This window comes from Portunus trituberculatus, chromosome 49, assembly GCF_017591435.1.
Source record: "Portunus trituberculatus isolate SZX2019 chromosome 49, ASM1759143v1, whole genome shotgun sequence".
Lineage (NCBI taxonomy): Eukaryota > Metazoa > Arthropoda > Malacostraca > Decapoda > Portunidae > Portunus > Portunus trituberculatus.
In genome coordinates, this window is record NC_059303.1 from 6,799,098 (window position 1) to 6,807,859 (window position 8,762).

The window sequence follows — 8,762 nt, forward strand, 5'->3', positions numbered from 1 at the left end:
ATTGAAATATATCTATTATGAATTCCAGAGAGAGAGAGAGAGAGAGAGAGAGAGAGAGAGAGAGAGAGAGAGAGAGAGAGAGAGAGAGAGAGAGAGAGACGTACAAACAGAAGTCATCCATCATTTTCTTAACGCACACATAGCGGCCTGACACTGACGGATGGAGGAAAGTAACCGTAACTTAAAATGTACCCTTAATGATTCAATTATTTAATTGGGCAACGTGACAACACAGTCAAATGACACTTGATCCCGGTGCGGGGAATGGCAGCTGCGTGTTTACTGTTATTGTTCCCTGAAACACAATATTTACCCGTTACTCGAGTACATATAAAAATTAATTTCGGGGTTGTTTTTCATCGTCATGCTTACAAACAGTTATTAAAGTCGCCAAGGCATTGATAAGAAATAAATTTTCATTTGCTCTTTATTTCCAACATATACTTAAATATATTGTATAATGTAAAAGGGCATTTACAAAACTTTTTACTATTTTCCCATGCATGCTTCTCGTAAATACAACCCATTACTTATTTTCCAGAACACAATCTTAAAAACATAACATTAAAGGGTATCCACAAATATTTCTGTTTTTTATACGCATGTCTCCTTGGGATTCAGCCCACTACGTCTTATCCGTGACATGAATACTTTCGAATACTCTCACCAGGAGCTGCGCACATTAAGCAGCACCCCGATGGGAATATAAAAGGCTTTTACATAACTCACTAACCACAGACTTGATTCACTGCCGGATTAAACAGACACAAAGGGCTTTTTCAATTAATTTAGAGGCCATAACCTTGTATATTCCCACCATACGGACGCAGGTTTACCGCTAAGGCGCACACACACACACACACACACACACACACACACACACACACACACACACACACACACACACAAAACCTCCCCCCAAACAAACACATAACTCCTACACACATACACACCTACATAGCTTAGGAAATCACCTTCTTCCTCCTTAGGGCTGTGCTGACGGGCTGAAACTCTCATTAAGACCCAGCCAAGGTGCAGCGCCAAGGCCGTGGGGAGGAGAGTCGCTGCCGTGATAAGCGACATATCGACCCGAGGGACCATGTTATTTCCTCGCCACATAAATTGCATTGGAGAGGGAAGAGTAAGTGAGTAGGAACGTGGATGATGTGGAGAAGATGCCAAGGAGAAGATAGCTGAAAATTGAAGGTAAGGAGAGGAATGAGAAGGAAATGGAGAGAGAGAGAGAGAGAGAGAGAGAGAGAGAGAGAGAGAGAGAGAGAGAGAGAGAGAGAGAGAGAGAGAGAGAGAGAGAGAGAGAGAGAGAGATAGTTTGACAGACAGACAGACAGAGATAGTTTGACAGACAGCCAGCCAAACAGACAGACAGACAGACACACAGACAAAAGAGACTGATACACAGGGAGAGATAAGCGAAGACAAAAGGAGAATCAGACAAGCAGACAAACATTTCATATACTAGTGCGAAAAAAAAAGAAAAAAAAAAAAGAAGTCATCAGCTAAACAACAACGCAGAAATAGACACGAGAAAATAAGAAAAGAAAAATATCAATAAGCTTGTTGTAAAATTAAGACGGACATGAGCGAAATTATATGTTACACTGAAGGCGCCGTAGGAGGGGGGAAAAAAGTGTAAAAGAAAATAAAAAAATGGATGAAAAATGTAAGATGAAAACTATTTGCGGGAAAATATTAAAAAAATTCTTTATCCTAATTTTATTTTGTGTGTTTTGTTCGTATTACAATTCTTACGCTGTTGAGAGAGAGAGAGAGAGAGAGAGAGAGAGAGAGAGAGAGAGAGAGAGAGAGAGAGAGAGAGAGAGAGAGAGAGAGAGAGAGAGAGAGAGAGAGAGAGAGAGAGAGAGTCCAAACATAGCCAGGACTATCAAGATAAGATTAGTTTAGGAAGTTCCTGCACCACAAACTTGCTAACATCACGCGAGTAAAGGGTTGAAGTCTTGGAAGTGGGAGTGTTAGGCTCAGGGAAAAAGAAATAATAAAAAAATTAAATGATAAGGATGATTGGATATTATTAATAATGCTGGTGATATAACTATAAGTACCACTGTTACTACTACTACTACTACTACTACTACTTCTACTTTTTTTTTTATGTTATGGCCTATAGCTTCTGTAGGTAACTTGAAGAGTATTGGAAGCGCTGTTAAGATTTCACCCACTACTGGCGCAGGCAATTTTATTTATAATAGTACCCATATTAGGATCCATATCACCACCCAAGCGCATCTTTGGTATCATGGTGACATGTAGGTAACTTTAAACCATTCGACAAATTGCAGTTTCAAGGCGATACGTGGTGGGATTCGATCCTACGCGTGGACGTCTGCCCGATTTCACGCTCACCACCTACTACTACTACTACTACTACTACTACTACTACTACTACTACTACTACTACTACTACTACTACTACTACTACTACTACTACTACTACTACTACTACTACTACTACTACTACTACTACTACTACTAGAAGAAGAAGAAGAAGAAGAAGAAGAAGAAGAAGAAGAAGAAGAAGAAGAAGAAGAAGAAGAAGAAGAAGAAGAAGAAGAAGAAGAAGAAGAAGAAGAAGAAGAAGAAGAAGAAGAAAAGAAGATGATGATGATGATGAGGAAAAGTACGAAAAAGAAAATGAAGATGATGATGAAGAGGAAAATTCTCAGTGCTTAAGTCAAAAACAAAAGCATCAACAACAACAACAACAACAACAACAACAACAACAACAACAACAACAAAAATAATAATAACATCAACAACAAAATCACCTCCAGTAATAGAAGAAGGAGGAAGAAGATGACGGCGACAAGGCTGAGGAGGAAGACGACAGCAGTGATAAGGATGGAGAGGAGGACAGGGAAGAGGGCGATCAAATGGAAAAGAAAACGAGACCATGAAAAGGTTAAAGGAATGAGGACAGTCTTTCCAACACTCGCGGACTGGGACACCCGTGGAGAACACAGCTCCGGGAAGGGTCCTCTAGGGTCCTCGTGGATCTTCTTGGGTCCCCTCTTAAGTATTATCAACGTCTCATCTCTTACAGGTTGCAAAATTTATGTCCGTAAAATCCTTATAAGGTGTGCACAACATAAACATTACGACAAAATGCGACGTTGGTGTGTGGGCGTGCTGGGCCAAAGGGACTCGCTTTCCTTTCTCGGAATGAGTTTGTGGAAGTGTTATCAGACGCACAAGCCCACACACGGTAAGGTTGCGTGCTCTCACACCCCTCGCACACCCAGGAGAGGATTACTGGTTCATTACAAGGCGTGCTAAAAGATTCATATCAGCTAATCCTGGAAGCTCTTGAGCCGATCTTTCGTTCTTTTCACTAATACTATTTCAAAGAAATTATAACACACAAGCAAACGTATAAGGCACTGAAGAGTAAAGTAATATGAAAAATAAAGTGCTAGATTAAAAAGGAAAAACATGTCATTTTCCTTTTTTTTTAGTGCTTCTCCAGACTCAACTTCAAAGTAATTTTTCATAATCTGAAAGAGAAAAAAGTCAGATCTAACATGATGAAAGCTCCGAAATGAATAAACCGTGTAATTCCTTTCCCCTGCCACACGTTATCATAATCCTGTCACTCCCCGTCAGCCGAGTGAAGCGTTGGGAAGGCCGGCGCTGCGGTGGGTGACAGCAATCCGCCCCTTGACACCAAGAAACAATCAGCTGCAGTGTGAACGGAGAAAGTGTTGCTAGGGTGAGCGTAGCGGGAGTGACGGGTCAACCAATCAACTAATCAACCACGCATCTTTGAGTGACGGCGGCAACACCCTAACTTGAAAGTAACAGCTTATTGCACCTTATTCAATTAGAGAGATTAGCGCGGTCAAGGCCAACAGCCAATAAAAAGTTACATAAATATAGATAAATGTCTTATAGCACAATGAAAACATTACATAATAGTTTGGTATTCACATATAAAGAAAAGTTTTTTTTTACATACAAATGAGACTGGTTAGGTGTAATAACTGACACACAATAGCGTAGTATATCTAATGTCAATCATTTTAGAAGGAAGGATGAGAATATGGTTTGATTTCCTCACTGTAAGACAAAGAACGATGATCTCTGAGCGAATCATTAACCCCTTCAATAATGAGACTCATTTTCACTGAGATTTGTGTATGATTAGACCGTTTTATTGACATCACGAAGGGATCTATGGTGATCAGAAGATTAATGGCCAGGCTTTCCTATTTTAATTTCCCACATGAGTTCCTGAAGCTGTGTAAAATCACCAAATATTAAGCAAAATAGATATGGTCCTCAAAGGGTTAATATGAATTAATAAGTAAAGACAAAAAGTCGAATATTCTCACATGGAAAAGGATATGAAACAAAGAAAGAAAGAGAAAAATACTCTTACAATTAACGAAACTGATGAAAAAAACACATCACGAAAAAGAACAAGGAACTAAACTCTCCAATCCATTTCACAAACAATACTACTTTTTTCATAGATAATTACACTGAGTCCAGTGCGTTCTCATCCTTGTGAACGAATAGTAACAGCGGCGGAACTATTCAGCTGCAGGACATACGCGACGGGGAGAAAAGTATGCGTAAAGGAGGAAATCCGGGTGTGACCTTGCAGGCTATTGTGTGTGTGTGTGTGTGTGTGTGTGTGTGTGTGTGTGTGTGTGTGTGTGTGTGTGTGTGTGTGTGTGTGTGTGTGTGTGTGTGTAAATAATAACATCACTCTGTCCCGGACGCCCTCAAGACAACCTCGCCACCGTAGACACGAGAGAGAGAGAGAGAGAGAGAGAGAGAGAGAGAGAGAGAGAGAGAGAGAGAGAGAGAGAGAGAGAGAGAGAGAGAGAGAGAGAGAGAGAGAGAGAGAGAGAGAGAGAGAGAGAGAGAGAGAGAGAGAGAGAGAGAGAGAGAGAGAACCTATATAGTAAACAATGAACATAAACAACACACACACACACACACACACACACACACACACACACACACACACACACACACACACACACACACACACACACACACACACACACACACACACACACACACACACACACACACACACACAGCACAGCACAGCACAGCACAGCACAACAAACTCCTGCTCACATCCTCAAAAAAAAAAAAAAAAGAAAGAAAAATACTCCCCACCATCCATCTGCCTGACCCACGCTGACTTGTTCGCCGAGGTGGGACACGCGAGGCAATGCAGTGTTATTTTCGCTCCATTGCCTGTCTGGAGGAGCGCTTGTAGGAGATGGAGTGGAGGCAAAGTGGCGGTTACAGTGTCCTCGTGGCCAGCCAGAGTGATTTAGTGGGCGGGTAAGGGCACTGAGGAGGAAGGCATTAGGGTCAAGGTGGGTGGACACTCCTAGGTGGTACTTTGGAAAAATTGATGTATGTTGTTTCATCTTGAGAGGAAGTGCAGGGCAGCCTTCCGTGAGTGTTGGGTGAGATGCGTGGAGAGTGTGTTTTAAATTGGAAAGGGATGCGAATCTGGTGCATATAGTGATGGTACAGAAATTCATCTTTGGTTTGTTTCCTTAGACTAACGTAAGGTTCAGTCACGTGTCTATAGCATTTTAACATGAAATCAATATGTAAATGCATAATAACATAAGCAACTAACTTATTTATAATCTAACTAACGCATTACTGACAGATTAATTGACTAATTGATTAACTAAAGGACGAACAAAACGAACTAGTGAGCTATCTAGGTAAACAACTAAAGAATAAATATCAGGGGATAATATTTTTGTTACGTAAATATCTAATCATATCTATAAAAAAAAAAAAAAAACTCATAGATTGAGAACAAATCTACCAAACTCTTTCCATCCCCAAATTCCTGCTTGTGTCATTCAGATACGTTTCTCTGATCTTGTCCTTTCACCTACACAAGTTCAACTGACAATACCTTTCTTATCGTCTATCTAAGTCTTCACCACTTCACATCCCACCATCCATTTACCCACTTAAGCCCAACATTCACCTGTCATCATTCAAATGTCTTTTAACAATTTACCTGTTTGCAATCTATTTTACCTGTCAGCCACGCCTCCATGTCGGCAACCGGAGACGAAAACTTGCGAACTCGACCTTTCCTGACAAACAGGTGCAAAAAAAGGAAAGTTGGGATAGAAAAAAAAAGGCTCAGTTTCACTTTTAAGAGTAGTAAAGTTTTTTTTTTTTTTTGCCATAGTGGAATTAAAGGTTATTGAGGCAGGTGTCAGGTGGGTGGAGGGAAGGGAATAAGCGGCAACCGAGACTCCGTTATCCACTGATGAATGAAAAGGAACCGAGGTAGTGCACTAACTCATTTCTACATCACACCAGCAGTCGTGGAAAGTAGAATGTGTTGACCCTGTACGCTCTGTCTTTTCCTATCGCCTCCAACTATACCTCGGTTCTGCTTTTCATCCCATGACGGGCATTTAGAGGTCTGCTTTATCTCAAGCCCAGCAAAGCGTTGCAGGAAAAAGTGCACCAGATTTTAGAGCCTCATACCACCTGTTGCAGTGGATGGTGGTCTTGGCAGGGAGTCAATGAAAGTTCTCTCTCTCTCTCTCTCTCTCTCTCTCTCTCTCTCGACAACTCTGATGGTTCTTTCAACCATTTTTAGCACCAATACGACAACATTAATTATTACTATGGATAAGAAACAGACAATAACATCGAGATAGACAAGTAATTAGTGTGCCAGCTAAGAATTATGTGTAGCCACTCATAATACATCAACCTAACAACGTGTACCCTGGAGGATAAAAAGAATTCCGTTTTCTATGAGTACTCGACGTGGTACTGGCTGGTCGTGACCTCAACCCGCCACTCTGCACTCGGGAACACTTGTTCCTGAGGGATTTCAACATTTTCAGAGATACCAATCCCGATGGCCCCGCAGCAACTCTTTTTGCTCTTCTCGACAGTCGGATAATATTGGGGAATGGAAGGGAAAACGACACCAAAACCATCACTTTCAACAATTGATACAAAACACTTCCTAAAAGTTTCAACACGCTCGGAGATAACAGTCCCGATACCCTCTCTGTGACCCTTTCTGTCTGGCGTAGAATGCTATGGAGGGACGAAAATAGAAAATAAAATTGAAACTTTTTGAGGAGGAGTAAATACCAGATTAAAACTAATAGAAATTAAATCTAATCTAATCCTACGACAGATGCGGTTTCTCTTCACGATGCCACTGACAACAGATGGAGTGAAGGAGGTAAAGACATTCAGTGTCTATAATATTGCTTTTACTTAATGGAAATACAGGGTTTGCTGAAATGAAGTAAAACATGTCACGCTACCAAAGCATCAATAAAGCTCCTTAGTGGACAACAAATAAATGAAGTAAGAATGATGAATTGCCAGTCCTTCACTCCTCCTCCACAGAGAAACACGTGATTCATAGAGCCATACAGAGAACAAAAATGTAGACATCGTATGACAAACCCATCAAACGCTACATAAACAAAAAAGGAGACCACGTGATCACGGGCCAGCACACGCCCCTCACGTGGGACACTGAACAGCTGATTTAATCACACCATAGCAACGGGATCATATTCTCCTCTTCACAAAGGAACACAAAGAAAGAAACAAACAGCAGATGACTTATTAGCTCTTAGCAAATGGTTTGTGATAATGTATGTTATCTGATCTGATCCAACAAATATTGATACCTTCCCCACATGTAATATTAGGTATAGATTTCATTTTCTAGTGGCGTATAAGCTTTCATCTAATGGTATACTTAGCATTGATTAGTGAAACCAAGAAACCTAATAATAATAATCCTAAGCCTTATTACAGTTATTAGAATCCCTTGTTAACTTTCATTACTATCTGGCACATGGTTCCTTAATTGCAAACCACTAAGGCTTCTCTCTTGGCTCTACAGATACCTCTATAGCAACAAGCTTTAGCGAGGTAACTTTCTTGTTGTGAATTGTTGCTCATCGTTGCTCATCGCAGAAAGGCTTAAGTAACTCCTCACAGCTTCATCTGTTGCTCGGGGTCAGATCAGCGGCGGCTCAAGGCGACGCGATGAATGAAGAAGGCATTAGTGAACGTCCACTCCACAGAGCAAGCCAGGCCCGGAGGAGAGTCTGAGCCCAGTGGTAATGATGAGGTGATTTGTCTTGCCTCCCAACTGCTGCTGTTGATGTTGTTGTTACTGCTGCTGCTTCCTTGTTGTCGAGTGTCTTAATTTTGTTACCTCGTGGCTCCTGGCGGCATTGGGCTTCCTGGTGATGGTCCCGTAGCGTTCAGCCATTGTTCATGTTGTAATTTTCTTAATTTATTCTATTTTTTCTATTCTTCCACCTCTGTGTTTTCTATTGCATTTTTTTCTGACTAGCTGATGTAATTTTCTCATCCTTCTTGTTTGTCTTGTTTTTCTGATCTTTTCTTTCTTTCAATTTACACGTGAAATAAACAAGAAAATAAGTATAGATATGAAATAAAAGCAATATAAAGCAATAGAAATTTAGGAAACACACACACACACACACACACACACACACACACACACACACACACACACACACACACACACACACACACAAAATATATAAATAAGTAAATAAGCAAATAAATCAATGAATAAGTAAATGAATAAAGAAGAATATGGATAAATAAAGAAAACAAACTATTGATGAGTGAATGAATAAAAGAAGCGAATGAGATAATGAAAGTAAGATATATTTGAATTAAAATGATAAAAAAAACGTAAAAAA

The 8,762-nt window shown here is 40.4% G+C and overlaps 2 long non-coding RNA genes across 2 annotated transcripts in view; both read right to left on the minus strand.

Moving 5' to 3' along the window:
* The window catches only part of LOC123499372, a 210,198-nt gene that overhangs the window by 68,006 nt on the left and 133,430 nt on the right, over positions 1–8,762 (minus strand). The gene's annotated exons all lie outside the window — the stretch shown is intronic.
* The window catches only part of LOC123499373, a 1,531-nt gene continuing 756 nt past the window's right edge, over positions 7,988–8,762 (minus strand). The window contains exon 3 of the long non-coding RNA XR_006672965.1: positions 7,988–8,437. This is a non-coding gene — a long non-coding RNA (uncharacterized LOC123499373). The remainder of the gene's footprint in view (positions 8,438–8,762) is intronic.